A 24,865-nucleotide genomic window follows, 5' to 3' on the forward strand; every position below is an offset into this window, starting at 1 on the left:
ATGTCAGATAACTCTCAGTACTAAAGACAGTTCGAATAGGGGCAAGTCTTCATTTTATCCGGATATATAGGGGAGCCACTCAGCAGATATTAATTATATTGGAGAAAATCTAGTCTGATTGCTGCAACCTGTGAATGGATTTAATGTTTTATTGTTTCAAAAGTGGGGTGAAACTTTAATCTTAGCTTTTGAATTGTAGTATAAGTTTAATATATACAGAGTTTGAGATCCAAAACAAAACACTGGAAAATCAAAAATCTCCCTTATCAGTTCCTTACCCAAGGACTATGCTCCTTGCAAGTACTTGAAAAGAGAAAACACAACCAGATAAAATAATATGGGCATCAGTTAAAATTACCACGGGAAAGGACTTTGTAAATAAATAAGCTAAAATTACTTCTGTGACAACATTTTTTTCTTATCAATGGAACAGAAGATGGAAAATATTTGTTAGTATATGCCAATTTCACTGATAATCATTTTCCTAGACAATCATAAAAGTTGCCCAGCAGGCATGTGTTCCACTGAGTGCTGAAGCCCTAAATGATCCATATTCCAATACATAAAGATGAATTTTATTATGCACCTCATGGAACTCCAGAAAGACAGTACTGAATAGCAGAAATTCTCTACGGCTTTGAAATTTTTCTCGTCATTCTAAGACATGTTAAACTTGTCCTAATTCTTTATTTCAGTGTGTCCGTTACTGTTGCTGTAGTTCAGAACTCTCTCTCAGATGGAAGTTTTTGGCTTTTTGGCAGGTTTGTCAGCATGCTGTCTCTTAACTTTCCTGCATAAGGTGAGGCAGGAATGCCTGGGATCCATGGAGAATCTTGGTTCCTTGAAAATATTATCACTGATAAGGTAGAAACTAATTTTCACCTGGGAACCTCTTTGGAAGACTTACTGTTGAAAATGTAAGCTTACACACAATAACTTTATGTAATAGATGTCACCAGGGGAACCGCAGTAGGTCAGTTTGCCAAGAGACCACCCTGTACCAAATGTTTTTAGTTTCATCAATGGAATGGACTGCAGAGTAGAAATGGATTTTGTGAGCATCCATTTTCCTTTCTGATCTTTTGGCTCTGGCTTTTACACACACACTTTAAAAATAAATGCTAAGTACTATGCATTGACAGCTTTAGATTACTGAAGTATCTTCAAATTTGTCTGTCTTGCAGAAAGACTAGACAAGCAATTCCTAAATAAGTTGTTGTTGTGTTTTAATCCCAGCTGGCAACTAAGCACCACAGAGCAGCTCACTCATGCCCCTCCCACTACCACCCCCACCTCCTGATATCCACTGGAATGTGGGAGAGAGAAAAGTGACAAAACTCATGTGTTGAGATAAAGACAGTTTAATAGTTAAAGCAAAAGCCGTGCACAAAAGCAGAGCAGAACAAGGAGTTAAGTCACCACTTCCTGTGGGCAGGCAGGTGTTCAGCCATCTCCAGGAAAACAGGGCTCCATCATGAGTAACCATTACCTAGGAAGACAAACGTTATCATTCCAAAGAGCTCTCCTTCCTTCTTCTCCCAGCTTTATAGAGTGAATCTGTGGAGGAACTAGAGAGTCTAACCTAGTCTGCTACTTAGTCTAACCTCAATTCCTGGGAAAAATTATGGATAAGGTTACACTGGGCACTACTGAAAGGCATTTAAAGAATGAGGGGAGTGAACAAGTAGCTTTTGGTTTGGGAGAGTCTCGGTGTAGGGCACTAAACTGGGGACTACCATTCTTAAACTAGAATATTCTCCCATATACTAAAACTGCCTAAACAGTCTAGATTAATATTTTGAATTGAGATACTAATTTCATTTGCAGATAACTGGCCAGCGCAGAACAATCACATAAATATATATCTGTACCCAAGTCCAAATCAGATTTGTTAAGTTTCAGGTTAATAGCTTACACTTTTAATTTTCCTCATATTCACTTTTCCAGTAGTCTTATGTGAATGTTTCACTTGGATCCATAGTCCTAGATGACATACTTATTTCACAACCCTGATATGGTTACGAGAGAGTTTTCATATCACGTTCAAGTAGAAAGCCAAAGCTCTCCTAGTTGTAAAGGATTAGTAAGGTTGTTCAGTCATCTGACCTGCGTAGGTTCAGCACAGTACTCCAAACACAGAAAGACTTTTGTTTTGCTTTCTCTTTCTAGTCTCTACTCAAGCACTGGAATGCTATTTATATTGAGAGAAATATATTAACATCTCTACAAATTGTTCAAAGACAGGAGTATTACATAGCTCTAGACCTGACTGTGGGCTGCAAGAAAAAGGGGTAGCCCTTTTCACTTTTTAGCTTTCTTGTAGCTGCTTGATCCTTCTATCTTCCTTGCATCAGAATATGCCGTGAAAAACTATTTCTATCAGAAGAAATACTCAAACATTTGTTTCAGTGAAGGGCTCCAAGACACAGACAGCTTTCTGCATTCTGTAAGACAGAAACTTTTATTCTGAAAAGGACTTCTGTTTTCCAGTTCAATGTAATGCATACTTTTGAAAACCAATTAAAACATAATAACATAGTCAAAAATTCTCTAGTCTATTAAATGGTTGATTGTACCCACAGTCTTTTAAGAATGTATTTAGGAATTTACAAAGTAAGTTAACACCAGTATTAGCATGAAATTAATGGTCATTTCTCCTAATGAATATCTCTTTAATGTATGTTACTGTTTTCATTAATCTCTTAAATTTGTTGTAATAAATCTGTTTGCAACTCATTATTGTAGTTTAAAATCTCTACCTGGGTATCTACAATAGATTTGCCAAATAAAATTTATTTTTTTTTCTAATTTGTTCTTTTTTTATTGTTGTTATTTTGGCTACTCTACAAAGAATGAAACAACTTTGTTTTCTGTTTAAAATCTTAAAACAACACTACTCGAAATGACTCAAATTGAGCATACAGAAACTATGGAAATGGAAATAAATGGGGGCAAAAAAGTAGGGTCACCTTCTAGTGCTGTTAGTTAGCTTAGACTGCATACTTTGTCAAAGCTGCTTTCATTTCTTGTCCCTATTACATTTATTTTCCCCTCTGCTACTTTTCATCTGTGCATTTGAAAACCTTTGTTGTTATAAACTCACTGTTTTTCCAGCAGATAACCGTCATTAATAGCAACATCATACCATATTGTGCATCACAATTCTTGAAATAAGGGATATCAAAAGGAATTGCCAGCGGCCCTTTACATATCTCAACTTTATAGAGTATTTTGATTAGAAATAAACCACTTCTGATCAGAACAAAAAAAACACAAAACCGCTATGTTTTCAAGTTGTGTAATTGTTTCACGGATGTCAACAATATTTTATTATCTTGATAGTGAAACTTGGAAGTTAAACACTGTACAAATGTTTCACAGTTTTAAAATTTTGCTTTAGAGTTTCACTTTTGTTTTCATTTTTGTTGTCAGTGTTCCAAGCCTTGAAAACTTTTGGGACATTTATCAAGTCCAATTCTAGTTTGTTGCTTGTGAAGTGAGGCAAGGTTATTGAAATTTGAGAGATTCAGCTAAGAAATTGATTCTATCTAGAAGAACATTCCTTTCAACTAGAATCTAACAGTCTGTGATGATTTCCCACTCCCCTGTTCTGAGTTAGTATAATACTGGTTGTGTCACTCCTATAGGCTCCACTAAGAGTCATCTGTACATGACACATTAGTTACTGTTTCATTCCTTCTTAGTAGCGTGGCACTTAGGAAGCTACTTAAGGAGTTCATCACTTCCAGGCATGGATACCTGGTGTTTTTAACTAATTTTTTTCTTTTTTTTTTCCTGAGACAGTAAAACAATATATATGAAGTGTCTCTGCAATCACTTGACAGAGAGTCATGTTCGTTCATTATGATCCTAGTTAATAAAGCTTATATCAGAGCTTGCACTTGCATTATTTAACATTTGGAACTGACATTGTCTTCTAAAGAACATATTCACGGATACGGTTTAAATTACTCAGTTTGAAAATCAAATTATTTCAGCAATTTCTCATTTCCTCTCCTTCCAAAGAGATTCTTCTATTCACATAAATGAATTATACTTGTATATACTGAAAGGCATAATTCTCACAGAGAATACAATATTCTATTCTTAAGTAAATTTGTTGGAATCTAAAACATGATCGACAATTTGTGGGGGTTTATTGTGTTCACACACCTTCAGTTTTATTTCTTTGTCTCATATTTATTCAGCCTTTAAATTCTAGTAAGTTTCCTCCTATGAAAGAGATAAAGAGCCAGAAGAAAGAAATAAAGTATCACTTCAAAAGCTACCTGTGATATTTTTAGGCAAAGCAAAGCATTTGAAGTTTTAATAGCATAATGATCTTTAGTAGACACCAGCAATATAGTTTGTAAGCTGGAGTGACAAGATAGAATTTGCAAGACATCTTGTCTATGATAGTTTCATGTAGGTAAGATAATTTACAGCCTTTGAGATTATTTTCTTAATTTGAAACAGATCGATAGAGTCACTTGGATTACTACACAGTATTTACACTGAAAGCATGGCTATTGCAGCACTTAATATTCTGTTTATCAAATTCTAGTCACCTTTTAATAAGAAGTTCCATGAAAACAGGATTGGTTATATGGAGAAAGCAAGGCTGGGGTTGCTGACAAAAATAAAACATATTATACGGATTACTGCCTGTCAGTGATGCCACTTTTACCTAATTCACATTGTTATTTCCTTTAGATGCATTTACAAAGATTTTTCTCTGCTTTCTTTATTAAAACAGACTTATTTTACTTAGACTAGGTATCCTGGAAGAAAAGCAAGTTGTAGATATTGTTCTAGTGCCTGCTGCTGCTGCCGTTGTTACTGCTGCAATTACTGCTGCAGTTTTGGCTTTTAGCCAGCAAAATTTCTTGAAGGCTGCATTGAAGTTGCCATGGGCACCATAGGATGATATATGAATGAATCACTAAATGGTCTTTTGGTCATGTTCAGATATTCTGTGAAGGAAAGGTGAGGCCAGACTTTAACAAGGGCTTTGTAAAAGTATTTTAAAACGGATTAGTAAGATGCAAGATGTTCTTCCAAACTGTCAAACACAACACGACCTTACTAACAAAAGTTTCCACCTCGTATTATCTTAAAAAATCACTGCTAGAAAACTACTAACTAGAAGAGAATACATGAGAAAAAATGAGTCCAGACACAAAATCAGAAAATAAAGGTCAGGAGAGAAAAGCATTAATGTTACTAATATCACTGCAAACCATCTTGGCACCATAACCGATATGATGATAATTTTATTTATGTGGTCACAGATTTCACTTATCTTACTTGGTGCTACTTATAATCTCAAAGCTTATACTCAGTATGCTATTCTTCCTCTCTTCTGTTTGCTCAGCTATGTCTATTTCTGTTTCAAATACCTCAAAAGGTAAGGCTTCAAGTAACTTATTTTACTGGAAAATGCTCTACAAGGTCAAATGGAAGGGGTGGAAAGGATATTCACTTATTAACAAGATGTCTTCTGACATAGCTGATATATGAACATTGCTCAGGCAGTTAATTGTTAAAGAGATTAAAATTCCTTGAGTTCCACATACTATAATCAGTCTAGACTGCAGATTTCAACCTTGTTGAATGTTCCATCCGCAAGACTAAACTGGTACCTTTTGTTTATCAGAGAGATTATTTTTTTGTTAATGATAAGGAAATGCATTTGTAAAGACTTTGAGACATTATTATCTCAAAGTTCAATGTCAACCTCTAAGTTGATGCAGTATCCCCAGGGTAGCAAGAAGAATCAACATATTTTTGCAAACAAAAGTGAAGAAAGATGCTGATAAATAAAGACCAATACAGTATTTTTCTAAAATAACAATGCATTAAAATTACTTTTTCAAAATAACTTATTTCAGAATTTAGATTCATTCCTTGGATCATCAGCATTTGTTAAAATTAGACTCAAATATTTTAATTTCCATATATCTAATTGCAACATATTCACTCTCTTGCTCTGCTGATGTTAATATTCTGAAATACTTTAGTTTCCTGTTTTACATTTAACTATTCCAATAACTGTGTTGGGTTAGTGTAAGGTCTGTTCCAAGTGCATGATAAATCTACTTTTTTTATTTATAGACTATGATTACCTCTTGCAAAACTGTGCAAAAAGATATTGGAAAATAGAGCTATCTCTATGACCTATTAATTGCAAGGCTCCGGGAAGTTCAGAGCACTCCCACTCCTTCCTACTCATTACCACTTAGGCAACCAAAATCCCATGTGCCACATGCACAAGTCAGCGATGAACTCAAATGTGATTCATTTAGGTACTTTCAAATAACTTTCTCCACATTCAATCACCATTTTTATAGAAGTATTAAATGCTTATAAAAATTCAGGAACAACAAATAAATAAATCAACATTTAAGCAAAAAAGTAAGATGAAATAAAAAGAGATGCATAAAATATTATGTAAAACTTAATTGTTTGAATTAATATTACCTAAAAGTATCATGAATAAAGACATAAAGCTATTTTTTTGAATGCTTAGAGTGTATGAAACCCTAAGTAGGACCTTCTATCTTTTACTTTACAGTGCAATTTGAAATGCTTTGTATGTAATCTAAATATTTTAAGGAAGAAAAAAGTGAAAATTTCTTCTAAAAAATTTAAAATTCACCCAATTTTGAACTGTGATATACAACTAAACAAAGCAATCTTTTACAAACAGATAAACAGTGCAAAGAATTACTATTTATTCATGTATTATTAAAGACTCCAAGGACTGAATATCAGTGGCCTTAATTATCTTACTTCAAGGACAGTTAGGCAGGATTCTAGTTCTAGTATGTTAATTAAATAATTATAATAATTATAATTTCTTGAGAATGTTTCTGTCTTTGTTGTTGAAATACAGAAAAAGAAGCAGCACAGCATTGTGCAAAACAACTCTAAAAAAATTTGAAGTCAAGGAAGACTCAGAAGGTTACAAGTCTAGAACAAGTCAACAGTATTAGAGAAGAAGGTATCATCCATTAAAAAAAAATAAAAGCAGAAATTCTGTGATGATCATTTCTGATCTAACCTACTATACTTTTGTTTTAGAAAGGTACGTATTTTTTGAGGATAGGTGGTTTAAGACAGAAACTGAGAAATAAGTCAGCAGAAACCAAACTGTGGTGAATATTTTTAAAAAGTTTTAAATAATACACTTCCAGGAAACAAAGACACAGTGTAGACTGACTCTTTAGAGATTTAGGCAACTCATGATGCATTGCAGGTCCTCTCATACTACTTGCTGAACAAATAAAGGTAGTTAATGAACTTGTCAACACCTACTATGTAAACATAATTAAGTCCTGTGAACAAGGTGTTACCAAATTAAGTAGTTATATTTAGCTGGGTGTCTTAAATTAATATTTTAATTATCCTGGAATATGACTCTCCCAGAAAATTGTTGTGTTTTTTAAATATAAACAGCAATGCTTTCAACACAGAAGCCATGGATTAGCATTCTAACACTTGCAATACTCATTATTTCAGTAATATGCTTTGCAAATAGGCCTCAGGTGTGTAACCCATTTTTCTGCTCCAAAATATTCATATTTTGAGATCTTCCCTTTTATTTAACGCCACAATAGAAAAGGTAAAGCCACAAGCCATTTCTAAGACTGGGCAGAATCCAAGCATATTTTCTTAAAATTTACATTTGAATCTGTGTTTTTCACTTCATATTTGGATCAAGTACTGACTCATTTGGTCAAGTCACTACTGGAAGACTGTAGCAGAGACAGGATGCAAATTTACCAAGAACCACACATTTTCCCAATTCCAACCTGATCACAAGTATGTTTCTTTCTTTGCTTATTTACTTATTACCTTATAACTTTCTCCATGTCTGATTCATAGCAGAATGTCAGAGGGAGGCATTAACTCTGTTTTTATAAAAGCCATATCTGCTTCTGCTTCTGTCAGCTCTGATACAATTGCAGTATGTGGGGATTACAGCTACACTACAATCTAAGGCAATCAGCAATGTTTCTTTCTTATACTCTCAGTCCTCTGCTCTGGCTGCAGTTGTGCAGGGCTTTTTTCCTCTTCTTAAATCTTTTATCCCAGAGGCACTAACACTGTTGCTTGGCTGTGGCCAGCAGTGGGTCTGTCTTGGAGCCAGCTGGCATTGGCTCCGTTGGTCTCTCTTAAGAGACCTCAAACGACACTAGACGTCTACGTGTAGACTGCTGAATCCTGCCCTTACTTTCAGTCTTACCTCTCTACTTCATTTCTCTGGTATGATAAGATTCTTGTGTATCTTACATTGCTTTTATATATGTGTATGGCCCTAAATCCACATCATAGTTTCATAAACATTTCTAAATATTCACACTGGAAACTTAGGGCTGCCTGCTTTTCCTTATATTTTCTTATAATTATAATAATACAGCTTTTCAATACTAAACATATATTTTAACATTTTGAAACTACTACCAGTTGTCTAGTACATGAATTATTAGCTAGTCTTTATTACAATATTCACTGTTATCTAATTAGAGGTAGTTTTACCCTCAAGAGCATATCCCCCGGTGACAAAAAGCCATAGAAAAATAAAGAGCTTTTTCATTTATGGACAAAATACCGTGTATTGTCTAGATGAATTATTCTTTCTAACAAACTTTCTTCTTGCTTCTTAGTAAGCAATGGGATATACTGGGCAAATAATGATGAGCAAGGAAAAGATCTCAAGAAAACAATGAACTGATCTTGCTTAATTTAAAGAAGCAACTAGTCAAATAACATATGAAAAACACACACTAAATAATGTTATTGAGAAAGCTAGTTAGAAATGTTTAATTTCATTCCATAAAGGTAATGGAAGAAAGGATAATTCATATTAATGGAAATGAAAGCTGCTAAAAGCAAGTAAAATTCATAATTTTTTGGGTAGAATTTATTACTCTAATTATAATCAATATCTTGTCAGGATTAAAAGAATTTTACAGGGACTGCAGAAATACTACAATAAAATTTTTATAAAGAAAAAAAATTCAAGTTAATTTCAAAAGCTCTTTTACAAATGAGATATTAGTGTATGCCAAACATGGAAAGACTGCCATGTGAACTATAGGCACCCTTACAAAGTGATAGAGAATAACAATGCTCCCTCACGCTCCTTTCAACTGAGAAAGTAGATTTTTATATTGCCTTGAATATGCCAGGCTGAAATCTGTAAGTAGTGCAGCAACCGTCATGAAATGTTATCAGCTTTCTAGCAAAACATTTCAACCTTAAAGTAAGGAGAATCAGGGGTGAACTGAATCTCAGGAGGCTGACTTTTTTTTAATTTACTTGCTCTATACTTTTTCTAGGGTAAAAAAATCAATCTCTTATTATTATTACTCCTAGTAATGTTTAGGAGAATGCATTTTACTCCATACTGTGATGCATTGTCATAAATTTTCAGAGGACAGTCGCAGCTGCTCGAGATATAACAAAACTGCTTATATCGTAATGCAAGGAGAAAGCTAACTTTTGCCTCTCAAAATATCAGAAGGAAAAAAAAATCCTTCAAATTTTTTTTTAAAAAATTACAGAATTATCTGAAGTATAACTTAAAAAACTATTATGAACTAACACCATTGTGAAATTAAATTTGTAATGATTTGTCACTTTCATGGGCCTGAACTTGTTATTAATAAATGCTTGTAGCATTTCTTCCATGACAAAATTTCTCTGCTTCTTGGGGTTTCTGATTTAATAATAGAAATAAATATTTCTAATTATAATAATGTGGTTTATTTTTAAATTTTGTACTTTATATATTCCAACTTAGCTGTACATGTCTACATTTGAGCTGACTGACCTGACTTTTTTTAATAATCGGTAGAAGTCTGGAGTATGATTCAGTTCCTTAACCACAATGTCTTGTGCTATTTGAGAGGTACTGGAGGATCCCTGAGTCACTTTCTGCTTTTGAAAGGCATGGGACCTCTTTAAAATCTGTGATAGGTAAAAATTACTAATTCTATTTCCCTTGTGTTTTTGTCTTAAATGTAGCTAGACTCACCACAAAAGCACCCATGTTTTAAATAATCCTGTCTTATCATGTACCATATAGGCAGCTTTCACGCTTAAAGGAAAAGTCACATAGTACTTAAAAGGTCAGTATTATGATATGAACTTGTGAAAATTTGTATCAGTACCTTCCTAGAGATATCTTTTCACCCAGACCCGAGTGGTGGAACAGTCATTCCCCTGTACAAGCCTCACACTGATTCCTGATATTTAGATCCCTCTTCTGCAAGGCAAGATGTGAGCTGGACTCCCTATGGGTTCATTTTGTCTCACTATGTTTGATTGCTTTAAATGTTATTTTAATCACCAATACAAATTATACCTTAAAACAATGAACTGAATGCTGCTCAGTTGTTTCTAGGCTTTTAAAGGTCTAGGTTTTAGAGCAGAGGAAAAGGGCTTGCATCTTGCTGCTGCACTAGGTTGGATTACAGACATCCCAAGAACACTGCTTACTGAGGGCCGACTGAACTGCATCCCACTTGGCACAGGCTCTGGAGACTACAGATGAAGCTGGTCAGACAGCAGGTGTCCATCGGCTTTTTTTTTATTCATACTGTCTTTATGTGTCTGTATTTTCTAAATTACTACAGAGATTTTAGCCCCTCTTGTGCTGAAGTCTTGTAAAAACATTTTCTCTTTGTGGTACAGTGTATAACTTGTTTCATGCTGAGACAGAAATACAAAGGAGAAAATTGCTTCCAGCAATATGTTTCCACTTCAGACCCCTCAAGTGTTTGTTGATTTAGGCCTATCTATACTAAAATGTAAAAAAAAAAAAAAAAGGTAGATTTAGCTTTTTTATTATTTTATTTTTCTACTTGAAGTAGATTTAATTTACTCCAGTGGTTAAGGTAAAGCTGAAGATGAAAACAAAAACTGTTTTATAAAAATAGAATAATTTCAAAAGTATATTGTTTAGACTCTGAATTTTTGGGATCAGAATAAGCAGTTGTAACATTAAATAAAGAGTTGACAAATATTTAAAATTTTATTCTTTTTTCAATGAATGCTTTTTTTTAATATAAATTCAGGTAGTTAAATAAGGGACTCATTTTTCTATTTCCCCTCATATACTGAAAGTGTATCTTGTTCAGTCAACATATTGCCAAGTGACAGATTCAGATAGCAATATTCACATCTAGAGCGGCAAAGCAAGTTACAGAACAGCAACCAGGGAAAGCTATAGAACTTGACCCAGTGTACATAATTTTGAAATAAAAGTCTAAATATTTGCGGCTGAGTTGCCAAACACTTTAGATGGGCAATTCAAAGGTCTCTGGAGCTGTTATTCCACAACTAATTAGTTTCTGCAGTGAAAAGAGTATAGTTTTCTTCTGCCAAATACAGTGTTTCTGCAGCATCTGATGGTATTGACATTACCAATTAGATATCGTTCTAACACACTTGCAATTCACCCATATGTCCAGTAGGCCTCTGTTACACTTGCCCAAATCAATAATTAATCAAGACTGCATCATTTTCAATAAAGTTCTCTTGCTTTTTCAATCAGAAAGCAGTAAAGATATGTCAAAGTTTATTCTACAGTGTATTCTTTGAAATGACACAAAAAAAGTTGTTTCTTTTGATAACAATGTTTTCTCTCTCTGTTTTTAACACTGTAGACACTGTTTTCTACTAGGTCCAAGGTTAAGGATTCCTATACAGAGCAGATTATGTTTTGACATTTACAGTAGTGTAATCAGTCTGCATCTTACCAAAGAACAATTGTGTAATAGTCATGTCCAAAGAAGAGCAAGGAAGCTGGTGAAGTGTCTGAAGCACAGGTTTCATGAGGAGCTGGGGTTGTTTAACCTGGAGAAAAGGAACCTGAGAAGAGACCTTATCACTCTCTAACTTCACCTGAAAGAAAGTTGTAGCAAGGTGGGGGCTGGTCTCTTCTCCCAGGTAACAAGTGACAGTATGAGAGGAAATGACCTCAAGCTGCATCAGGGGAGGTTTAGATTGACTATTAGGAAAAGTTTCTCCACCAGAAGAGTTATATAGCATTAAAACAGGCTATTCAGGGAATTAGTTGAGTCACCATCCCTGGATGTGTTTAAAAGACATGTAGATGTGGCACTTAGGGACATTGTTCAGTGGTAGACTGGGCAATATTAGATTTACAGTTGCACTCAATGATCTTAAAAGTTTTTTCCAACCTTGATGGTCCTATAATTCAATGATAGTTCTTCCTGAGAGAGTTGTTATTGTGAAGATATTCTGACAAAAAATTCTTTCATTTTTTATCATGAGTGCTCAACATCAGTTACAGTTCAGTTGGAATAGGTTGTACAGAGAGTTTGTAGATTCACTGCTAGTGGAGATTTTCAAACCGCAGCTGGGCCTGACTCTGAGAAACCTGGCTGAACTGCAAAGTTAGTCATGAGGGGAAGAGGAGGGGCAGGCACTGATCTGTTCTCTATGATGACCAGTGACAGGACTTGAGGGAATGGCCTGAAGTTCCAGGGGAGGTTTAGGTTTATGTTGGATATTAGAAAAATGTTCTTCAGCTAGAGGGTGGCTAGTGATGGACTCCCCAGGGAAATGGTCACAGGAGCACTGACAGAGTTCAAGAAGCTTTGGTTAGGAATTTGGATCAAATGACCTCAGAACGTATCTTCGAGACCAAACTAATTGTATTATTCTATTCTACTATTCTGTGATTTTATTATTCTAATATCTTAGAAATCAGAGCAAAATCACACTATTATGTAAGAACTTACAAAAAATGTTTCATTCTTACTATTGACCCTTCAAGGCAATATTAGAAAAAATTTAATTTTTTTCCTTTCATTTTTTCCTCAACTTTTTTGCTTTATCTAAAGTAGATCCAAGGTCTGTATGCTTATGATAGAGTTCAAATCCGAGCCACAGAAACTTACTCATATTTGAAAAGAAAGTTCATCTCTAGTCGAAACCTAAAATTCTGATAATCCCAACTGCTGTAATGTGAAGAGAGAAACCAGTGAACTTTGTATTTTTTGCTTAAAATCCAAATGCAGATTCTGTACCTGATATTATTGGTTTGTAAACAAATATATTTTAAAATATTTTATCTTTAAATAGAAACTTAAATATGTAAGAGAGGAGGTAAAGAAAGATTAAGTCCTATGAATGTTTATATTATTGAGATGGAGAAGCAATTCCACACTTCACTCAAACCTTTTCTACTACACATAACAGTTCTTTCAGCATCATTTTTTGTAGGATAGACTGAATTCCAGAATGATTCCCTGAAATCCGTCTTTGTCATCAGGGAGTGATGAAAAATCTTGTGTGTGCATTTGTGTACAAATGTGTACAGATTGTGTACACTTGTATGAGTGTTTGTGTACAGCTGTCTACATTTGAAAAGATTAGATCTTCCAGCTCTAGCACTCTTTTTGTTATGTTACATGACAATTGGGAATTTGAATGCAAGAATAACATTTTGTATTGGTAGATATGAAAATTTTTAACAGTTGCCAGAGATAGCTCAATCAAGTAAATCAGAGTGAAATCTCCAGATTCAAGTAATGTATAGCTATAGATTAGGTGTGTTTATACAAAATTTTATCAGTTATTTTAATAGAGCAAGGCAATATTCAGAGATGATGTAGTTCTATGAAGCTTTGCACTCTAAAAGAGGTTGCAGAATTCTAAACTGTCATAGAGACATTCAGTCTTACGTGTGGAAGTGACTGCCTTGTAGGAGGGACCATAGGCTAGAATTTTTCCACAGCTCTGTCCCTGCTACTCAGATATTCCTATATAATATTTCCAGTCAGTTTTAGAAACTACAATAAGATGGGCATTTTCAAGAGATTGATCTGTCTTAACATTAGATATACTTAAGTGTGAGCTAATCACTCTTATTTTCTGTTATACCCCTTAACTGCAGACTTCTAATATATAGAAAAGTAGTAAAAAATTCAATTACCTCTACCATCTGTAGTGCGAAGGAAGAACTTCTGAATGGTAACCTATCTTAATCCAGAGTTAAAGATTTTTGTCTCTGGTGGTACCTATTTCTTGCATAGATTAGGAGAGGAACTAATATGGGGCTTTGTTTTCTGCTGCAAACATCGTTGACAACACAGGGTTGTTTCAGTTATTGCTGAGCAGTGCTTAGACAGCCAAGGCCTTTTCTGTTCCTCATACTGCCACACCAGTGAGGAGACTGGGGGTGCACAAGAAGCTGTGAGGGAACACAGCTGAGACAGCTGATCTCAACTCACCACAGGGATATTCCATGTCATATGATGTCATGGTCAGCAATATAACTGGGAGGTGGAGACTGGCAGCGGCTGCCATTGCTCCAGTACTGGCCAGGCATTGGTTTGCTGGTGGTGAGCAATTGCTTTCTTTTGCATCTCTAGGTTTTATTTTCCTCTCTCTTCATTGGCTTTCTTACTTCAGATTTTTTCTTTTCTCTTTTTTATTTTTTTCCCCTTTCTTAAACTGTTTTTTTCTCGACCCTCGAGTTTTCTAACTTCTACACTTCTGATTCTCCCCCATCTTATTGTGGGCAGTACTGAGCAAGCAGTTGTGTGGTGCTTAGATATTGGCTATGGTTAAACCACTACATGTGCAAAGTGAAGACATTGATTGTTCCATAGATCCATAATATTTAGAGTTAAGGGTGGATGCCTGAGTTGAAACAGGGGAAGTTAGCCACATGCAAGAGTATGTTGAAATTGTCAGCTCAAAGACTCTGCAAGGAGAAAGTTGCATTTAGTGATGAAAACCGATTATTCTGTCTGTAACTAGCATTAGAGAGTCTCAACCTTTTGATACCAGATGCATATTATTTTCATTTATACAGCACCATGAATTATTTTCTTTCAATTTCTTGAACAGTTCAAAGCTATATAGCATGCATATGTCTTTTTTTAGTCTCTGAACTTTTTCAAAAGCTATTTTGGACTGTCATTATCTTTCCCTGTCGAAACTGTCAAGTTGCATTAAAAATGAAACAACACATTTCCTTAGAAATATGGTACTTGTTGTTATGAAAAGGGAACAACTTGACCTTACTAATGGGTCAGCAAGAGTGTTATCTGAGTGTTTTCAGATATGGAAATGTACAGAATATTTGTTATGACCTTTTCAAATTTCAGGTTCATATTATTGGTTGAGATCACAAATCAAGAAATATAGAAATTTAATAGAAGTAAGAAAAGAATCATATTTGTATCTGAAGTTTAAAAGAAAGTAAATTGCTTAACCAGTTGAGGTCACCACCTATGTATCTGTATTTGATGAAATGGTAAATTAGCTTGTAGTAGTGAGCCACCTGAGTAAATACTTCTTTCTTTTTCAGTTTGCTTCACTATTGAAGTTCCCCTACGTTATTAGTGGAAAGAAGAGGCATGATTAAGAGCTTAAAAGAGGAAAGTTTATTTTCTTCTTCCGATCTACAGCTAGAAACACCGTGGAAAGGTCATGGAATTATTTATATTAGAAAGTTATAAAATGTGTTTTTAATGGAAAAAATAAAGAGCATGTCTCTATATTGCTGTGCCTTTTTAGGCAGTGGTGTCTAGCTTATTCTTCAGCAGGTGTTACCTATGCAAAACTTGTATCTGAAGCATAGCTTTTATTCCATTTTAGACTCACAGAAAGAAAAGTAATTAATCATATAAACAATGAATTTCCAGTCTTCTTTTTGCTTCAGTAGTAAACAGTTAATTATGCAAACTAGTCTTTCAAAACAGATCATGAGCAAGGAAAGCATTTTGCATATGGTGTGCATTAAAGAGTATGTTACATGCATATGTTGATATACATATATACAGACATACATATATAACATATTATAGAATATGTTTAATATATATGTACATACATACCTATATGGAAAAGACCTTTAAGATCATATGAAGAAAAGGTAAAAATATGTCATATTATTAAAGCTTAAAAAGGGGTTGCTGCTCTGTTGTTCAGTCCAGGTATGAGAAACAGAAATGGGAGAGGAGTGACTTTTTTCAGAGCTGTAGTTGAAGCAATGCAACATACCCACCTGTATTAGGCCTTACTTTACAAGGTGAAAATGCTCATGCTGAAGTCAGTAGATAATACACTGGGCACTTGCAGGGGTGGAGTGGAGCTGTGTTCATTCAGTGTATAATTATAGTGAATAAAGAATGACTCTTTCAAATCTGACATATATTCCTCCTTGAGTGTCTGATATGCATACCCCTAGGATGATGGATAGTACACTGGTTATAGTTGACTATACTGACAAGGCAAAAAATATCAAATAACGACAAATTTCAAATGTAAGTCTCCAGCCAGTTTTCTGGGACAAGATTCTCTTCTGAAAATCCATCTTTATTTTCCAATTTTATTTTTTAATAAAATAATTCTACGTTTCTATATTAAACTGCCAGTGTCACAGAGAGGTAATTCAAATATATTTTACATGCCTGCAATCTGTTAATTGGCTTGTTATATGTTTTATCTGTGTTATTCTGCCCCAAATACTAAAAAGTAAGTGTACACTGCTTAATTTTATTATGATTTTAGTGCAGCTCTTTTTCTCTTTTTCTCCTATCCTTATCTTTCATAATATTAGATTAAATATCATAGAAATGATTTTTTATTTTTAAAATGCAATCTTCATTTAAAAAACAAAATGTACTCAAGATAGTTGAGAAAGGCAATATCATAACAAGGACTATAAAGAATCTTTACCTGCACACAAGAATTTCCTTCTCTGAATTCAAGACTTGTGTTTCTTTCCTTGATTCTGCCTCCCTGTTGAATTTTCTGCTGTTACTGAAGCATCAGCTGTTTTCTTGCTTATTTGTGCTACAAGTATATAACGACAGCTGTTCAGACAGTGATTATAGTACTCTACTGCAAAATTGTGATGAATAATCAGTAGAGCAGACTGAAAACCAGAAAAAGGTACTATGATAATGCTGCTGGTTTTTGTGTTGTTGTTTTTTTTTTTAATTTAGGTTTGAAGAAAACTAACCTCCACAGACTGGAAATAACAACTATTGTAAATGTAGCAGCCATTTTAGCATACAGCACTAGGACTTGATTCTAAGACTCGAGTAAGTTTTCTGAAAAATTCTTGATAACAGTGATGTTTTTAAAAATTATATATTTGTCTTGTGAAATTAAAACCATTTCTGTTCTTTGCTTCATTACTGTGGAATAAATATTCTGGACCAAATTATTTATAGTACCAGAGATAGGTCTTCTACTCTAAAACAAACCTCTTCCTATAGAAGGCCTAATTAGGTTGTGCATACAAAAAACAAATAAAACAAGCAAATTACAAGACTGTATAAAAATATAATTCTGAATTAAAATGTATATATAATTTTGAATTAGCCTAGTTCCTTAAGTAAACAAATTTTATAGACTCAGGAATGGATTGTAGGTATATGCCTACCTGTAAAATATACTCATTTACATCACCCTGGAAAAGAAAAAAACAACTTCTGGATTTAGAAAAATTTAAATGAGGTTAAAAAGTATTGAAGCAAAATAATTTTCTATGATTTTATAAAGAACAGCTTGCAACAAGGAGATGGGCAAGTTTGTTTCTAATATTTTTTTTTTATTATTATTTTAACAGTTGAGTATGTTGATGTATTCTTTGAAAGTATGTTGGAAGTTTACATGGAGATAACTCAAATTTAGAATATGGTCACACAGACAAGTTTGACACCTTTACATTTTCTTGAAGTTAATTTTCCTTATGTAAGAAGCATTCTTAAAGCCAGTCTGACTATTTTTTGAAAGTAACGTACAAGAAGTGGTTTTTAATCTTTTGTTGAAAAGCTGAAAAAATCAGTGCAAGTTTCCGAAAGCACACTCATTATTAAAAATTTAAAAACCACTGATTTGTTAAATAAATCACTGATTTATGATATATGGAGGTGTCTTTTTTAAGGAGTATGCCAGTAAGTTAGATTGTGATACAGAAACATCTCTGATGAAATAAATAGTAGATACAATTGCAAATAAGGTAATAGAAGAGGATGAGATGGCTTCTACTGACAAATAGAAGTCCTTCCAGAAATATTTTTGTCTAAGACATTCTAAAGCAATAGACAGTGATAATGATAAGTTATTAGGTAATGGATAAAAAAGAGGGAGAGTTCTAGATGCTGGTTTATGATCCTGCTTGAAGCAGAGAGTTTCTTTAGTCCAAAGCAGTTGCAGAAACATAAGCGAGAACTCAAAAATGGGAACTAAGAGGGTTCCCAGCTTAATATACAAACAAGTATGATTCCATATTATTAATCAACAGTTCTCAATAAGAAGGAATTCTAGTACCCAAACTTCACAGGTGAAAGCACAAGGAACAATGTACTAAATCCTGAAGCCAGATCAGAATAATTGTGAGATTCAAGCTCTAATCATATGCAGGCAAAAAGCTGGAACACCTGAGGCAAGTTCAGTTAGAAAAGAAACAAAGATATGTCAAACACTTTAACTGTTGACAGTTGTCCTTGAGTTGTTTATAATGACTCTTCACTATTCATTCTAAGTGATTGATCACCCAAGTCACAATAGTTTCTGAAGCCTCTTTTGGATTAATGAAACAATTCAAATAGAAGAAACAAAGAGTAATGAATGGTAAATATACTCCAACCTTTGGTTTAAAACTCATCAGGTGGTTAAATTCCTTCCTCAAACTGGCACAAAGAATTTAGCGAAGGTCACGGAAAGCCTACGACAAACTGGGACTGCTGCTCAGTTTTCAACTATGAGACATTTTACGTTTTATAAAACTGCATGTCACAGTTTTATAAACTGTGTAGTTTATAAACTACATGCAATCTGGAAACTGTGGCATGAAAACTGTATACATCTTTTGATACCGAGATGTAAAATTAAACAACTTTTGTTGAGCTTGTTAAGTCTTCTAGTGTGGAAAACAGGTGAAGTCAAATACCAAAACCTACACATTGCTGCTGAAGTTCCATATATGTTTTAATTGTGGTGTCTTATTTCTTGGAAGACAACTTTTTATTGTAGCTTTCAAAATGATTTATACAAATATAAAAATAATTATCAAAATCTAATTTTAATGTCACGTAACTATAATTCATTTATTATTTAAATTATTAGCTTGCTAGAGGGAATCTAATTGCCAAATTTCAGCTGAGTGAAGTGATATGTACAAAACTAAGTTGCTCTCCTTTTTACTGTGTGATTGTTCAAACACATTGGGCCTGAAAGATTGATCATTTCCTGTCAAACTACAAACTACATTATAACTTCAGACTATAGTTGTTTGTATCATCTTTTATTAGTATGTAGGAAATTCCTGCTTGCTATCAGAAAGGAAAGTTCCTTGGAAATATTGAAATAATTGATCAACTAACTAGCATCTTTTATACAAAGTCATGGTTGCTGTTTAAAGTGGTACTTAGGCTTCAACAAATTATATTGTGTTACATAGAAATCATAAGTAATAGAGAAAATACAGTGACTACATATATTTTTTACATGAGAATTTTCTCGTCCTTTACCTATCTCCTCTGCTTGTTAAGTGTGCACACAAAACTGAACACAGAGTCAGAAAGAAAGGTAACATATAAACAGCCCATTAGCGGGAAATTAATGGATATAGTTAAGCATCTCTGTAGAACTCCTTTCTTCCTCCCATAGCTCCCCTGGTCTTATGTTCCTAATTAGTTAAATTTAATATACTTTGAAAGCGACTCAAATGTTTTTTTATTTGCCTGTACAAATGGTGTATTTGCACCACCAAACTGTATAGCTAATCAGTCAGCTGGATAAATAAGAATGGTAGCTTGTATAACTTTGTATCTATATCTTTTTTGAGCCACCAAATGGGAGAATTACTTTTCCTGCTTATATTATTATAGATGATTATTTACATTTCTTTTCTTATTTTGAAAGTTATAAATGCTTATGAAATGTAGCTATTTGAATTAAATTTATTTACTAAAAACCAAACAGAACAAAAAAAAAACCCACCAAAATTTAAAATAAACAAACCACCACACATCAAAAAAGAATCAATCTGTGGAAAATTGTGCACATCTGCCTTTATAGTAGAGGTGGACATTTGTGAACTTCTCTGTGTACCTCAGTCTTTGTATTTCACTCTTCACTTACAGACATTTAGGTTATAAAACATGTCCATTACTTCCGAGGGCTATAAATTAAATTACTCAAACAAAATAAGATGGCATTCAATTATATACTCCCATATCCCTTCAGTAATCACCAAGCTACCATAATGTCATAATAGTCGATGTAGTTTATGAGGGAGTGTGGAAGACAGAACAGCACTTCACAGTAATTTCATTCAACAAGTTATTTTCCCAGGGTGTCAGTTAGTCTTAATGTGGAGAAATTAGAGTATTCAGGGAGGTACAAAATGCTGCCTGTAGTATAGAACACCTATAGTGTGAAGACTCTGCGGAAAAATTTATTTGAGATAATTGTAGTTTTATTTTTTTTCCTAATGGAATAGCAAGCAGTTTATAGAGATGTGAGATGGCAGATTTGAAAGTCTTTTTCATTACTATAAAAAGTCTGAGAAAGCAAAAGAATATCAAGAAATGTGGGTGACAAGAATGATCTTTTTTTACTTTAAGATATAAATGGTTAAAAGATATTCACTGTATTTTCCAGGTACAGAAATCTCTTTCATCCCAACTTCATGTACTCAAGAATGCTAGTAATTTTAAACTTGAGAAATGATTTGGGCACATAGATTTTCTTGTTATTATTTTCCATCATATGTAAGATTTTCAGCATGCGTAAGATTTTCAGCATTCATTAGATTTTCTCGTCATATGTAAGAACCAACAGTATTTTATTCAGAATTTTCAGTTCTTAACTCTGTCTTGGAACCTAAACCTTATGCATCACAAAACAGGATATGTAAGTGGGAGTGAGTGCAATCAGTAATGCTTACATCTACATAATTTGATTAAAAAACTGTTAGTTCTGAAGAGACACAACCCAAAGAAATTATTCCAAAAAGTTAGGATGAAGAAGTACTCTTCTGAAAAGACACAAGTATCATTTTGATGATGTTGCATTGCAACTAAAGTAATTATAGCTATCTTATAGCTGAATTGACTAAATTTTGTAGCACAATGTGGAATATATCTGTCTTGAAAAAAATGTTATATGCCCACTCTGAATGTTTTTTTTTCCACTGAGCATCATTATTTCTACTTAATTTAGACTGGAAAAAAAAAAGTCATTTGGAAAACAGTTCCACACAGTCAGACTCTTATGAGAAGAAATAAGTAAACCTAGAATTTTGTTGGAACAGCGACGTAAAAATCACATTTCTGTTGTCTTCAGTTTATTCATACATGAACAGGGATATAGATAATGGATGGTAGGAGAGAGAATAGAATAGTCGTCTTTATTATCTTAGTCTATTATACAAGTACATGGGTAATAAAAAATATCTAAACTCCCCACTCCTCCAAAAAAATTGTTTGCAAATGAAGTTCCTGGAAACTTCGTTAGTGTAGTATTTTTTTCATTATGGCGATTAAATTCAATAGTGATAAGCGATTTAGAAATAGAACTTCAAAAATTTGTTTTAACAAACCTCCAACAATATTTGATTTAAGAAGCTTTTAAAAATAGTTCTTGCAGAGATACTATCATTATTTAAACATATTCAGTAATGTAGTATTTGATGTGTATCTGTAGATTGAAAGGATATTTGAGAATTTCCAATTGAAATCTACTGAATGTATATACCAATTCTGAAAATTACACTGCTGTCTAAGTAAAATTTATTCCAATACAGCAAAATTTATAGAAATAATGTTAATTGTCACCAATGATATTTAGCTACTATAACTAATACTTACATACATATTGAGACAGACATTGACTGAGGGAAATTATTCCACAGACTTCAAGCCTCAGGCCTTGTATCAAGCTCTAAAACAAACTCAGTTAAAGTTCTTCCCTGGAACTGCAAACTTTCCCAATCTCATTAATGCAACTGTGACTGTGATATGTCACACTTGAGAAATATGGTGCATATTGATACAGGGATTAAGGTCCAATACTCATTAAAAGTAGGATGGTAACATTAAATAGTTGGCAGTGAAACCAGGGAATCTACAAACTGTGATATTTGTAGTGTTAGCAATGGATTTGAAGCCTTTTCTGATTCTCTTAGGCCATTGCTTTGTTAAATATCATCACAAACTAACGGCTTGTTAGAGCATAGACCTCAAAATAATACTGAACTTGTTACACTGGGCATATTGGATTTAAAAGGAAAGAATCTATGTATATAATTTTAGAAACTTTAGATGAAGATGAGATTTTTTTTAAGGGTGGTTTCTTTTTCCCTTTCTTGATCAAAATAATAATAAAAGAACCCAATTAACAGTGAGCTAGTCTTCTACAGTTCAATGTTAACATTGCTTCCAAAATGCTGCTGAATGTTAATAGAATAGGAGCTAGTATAAGAGCCTGAACAATTGCTTGTACTTTGGGTGATGTTTACCTTAAATGTACATCAAACAGTTTGCAAACTCAGTGCATTAAGAAGGGATAATTAAATCACCATTAATTCATACATGCAAAAATGTTGGTGTCAAGCTAAAATTTTATGCATAAATTTAATGTTGTCTCAGAATATTTTCTCAGTCTTTGCCTGGCAATGTAAAGAGATATTAACACAGGAATATAAACCCAAACCTTTTTACATCAACTAGCCTTCACAGACAATTGATTGTATTCAAGAGAGTGATATCAGGTAAATCATATTTCCTTTCACTTGCTTCCAGGTTTAATAATATTTTCAAACAAGTATGATGAAATCAAATACTTGTCCTGCATGTACATATTGCTTAGAAAAATGAAATGACAGATTTAGCTTTTCTTTATAGTTTGTTTTCATGTGCAGAGGTTATAGCACTTTGCCTCACAAATCAGTGACTGCTAATTATAATTCCCATGGACCTATACGGTAATGTGAATGCACCTCATCTTATAAAATTAGGGTTACACAGTTCTGCTTGTCTCTTGGTTATATAGCTGTATTTAAAAATGGATACTTATTTATACAAAAACATTATAAGGCATAAAAAGATTTGCCCCAGGTAGAAGCAGCTGCACCATGGTGGAGGAAGTAGTCATGTTTATTGAACGTCCCTGTGGGCTTTATACTAAGAATGCAACACTTCATCTAAAGAACACCAGTTGTTAGGCTCAAATTTTTATATGCTGTACTTGTTCTTTAAGAAGAAGATTATAATCAGAGTATTTGTTAATTTGGTACATCTCTTTGCAAATTCAAATATGAAAATAAGGTAAAATAATTTAAAGATGTTATTATATCATGCCTATTCCAGAAAATACAGTATTTTAGGGTGTGATGGTATCCTTTGTCATCACTGAATCTCTAGTCACTGGTTTTGTATTTTATGCTTTCTTGTTTTCTTGCTTTGAATCCTTTAATCTATTTTTGGTTTCCTATTTCTTTTTTTCCAAACAGTCTGTCAGTTCATGCATTTAGTTTCTGAATCAGTTCATGTGTAATATATCTTCAAATATGGAATTTAAATATTTTCCCCACAATTGGAGGCTGACCTTTCACATTTCATTGGTAGTCTCTTTATTTGTGATGTGCAAATGCTGGTACCTGTTTTCTTTGTTAGTCATTCCTCTGTAAATGCTTGACTATAAGATAAGGGGTGAATCAAATTCTATAGGTTAAATCATATTTTTTTTAACATCACCATACAGCTTTTATGATGTTCGTAACCAAGAAATAATTCATCTTTGACATCAGTGACATGAGTGAAATCTGCCTTTTTTTCTCTGTAACAATACTTTTCTCTGTAACAATACTTTTTATTGTAAAGTGTCATCTACTCTTCTAGTAGTAGTTTGATTCATTGCTGAAAATATTAAAATGGATATATTTATGAAAGCGCCATGGATTACTTATTCATATCAGCATTCAGCTTTAAGCAAATGAGTAGCCCTTCAACAATAAACAGAAATATTTATATAATTAAATTAAGTACCTGTTTAAGTGTTTCTTTGTACAAAATAAGTTCTCAACACTACAAAAGGTCTCTCCCAGGATATGTATCCCCACAAGTTACATGGGACACACCTCAACCAGCTTAGCAGTACACAACACAGGCATTGCATTTACACTGTTCTTCTTAGGCTTTACTAGTGACTGTCAGTCTGTCAGTTGAGAGAAATGGTTTCTTTCAGATAACTATTCACCTAGCCTAATTTAGGCATCTATTTTAGGGCAAGATTAATTGTCTTATACAAGTAGCTGTTTTCGTCCCTTGAAGGTAAATAGACTGTTGATTAATATATAGTAGTTGTCTATATTTGGTCAGAATACCATCCAACATATCTCTGCTACAAAATGAAGAGTCTGAGAGTAACTCCACATGAGCTAGTTCATATAATGAATAACACAAGTAGTATAGTTAAACAAGAAGTGTCATGTCATTTAGCTGTACTAGGCAATGATGCTGTAATATGGCTAAATGATCTCAAAAACCTGAAGCTTGTTCATTCAGAACTGGCATAATATTTTTCAAAACAATTATGTAATGTAAAACTACTCCCCTTTATCATACCTCATGCATGAAAATAAATATGGAAAAATTATAAGTTACAAAGAAATGTTTTAATTGCCTATACCATCAGGGGAAAAACTTGAAAGAAACACGCAAAAAAAAGTACTTTAAAGCAAGTTCATCCTGATACAGGAGTTAGTCCTGCATTTCCATCAAATTTCTGTTACTTAAATTTAATTTTGTAAGAATAATTTAGGTTTTTGTTTAAAGCCTTTATCTACTAAGATGTCTGC

The 24,865-nt window shown here is 33.5% G+C and overlaps 1 long non-coding RNA gene across 1 annotated transcript; it reads right to left on the reverse strand.

The window, feature by feature from the left end:
- Nucleotides 1–1,382: 1,382 nt before the first annotated feature.
- On the reverse strand, nt 1,383–14,231 carry LOC108499947. Its single transcript, XR_001875713.1, has 3 exons — nt 13,973–14,231; nt 12,936–12,995; nt 1,383–1,489 (listed from the first exon to the last, which is right to left on the reverse strand). It is a non-coding gene; the product is annotated as an uncharacterized LOC108499947 (long non-coding RNA).
- Nucleotides 14,232–24,865: the final 10,634 nt, after the last annotated feature.

The sequence above is a fragment of the Lepidothrix coronata genome, unplaced genomic scaffold (genome assembly GCF_001604755.1).
Source record: "Lepidothrix coronata isolate B3197 unplaced genomic scaffold, Lepidothrix_coronata-1.0 Scaffold81, whole genome shotgun sequence".
Taxonomy (NCBI): Eukaryota; Metazoa; Chordata; class Aves; order Passeriformes; family Pipridae; genus Lepidothrix; species Lepidothrix coronata.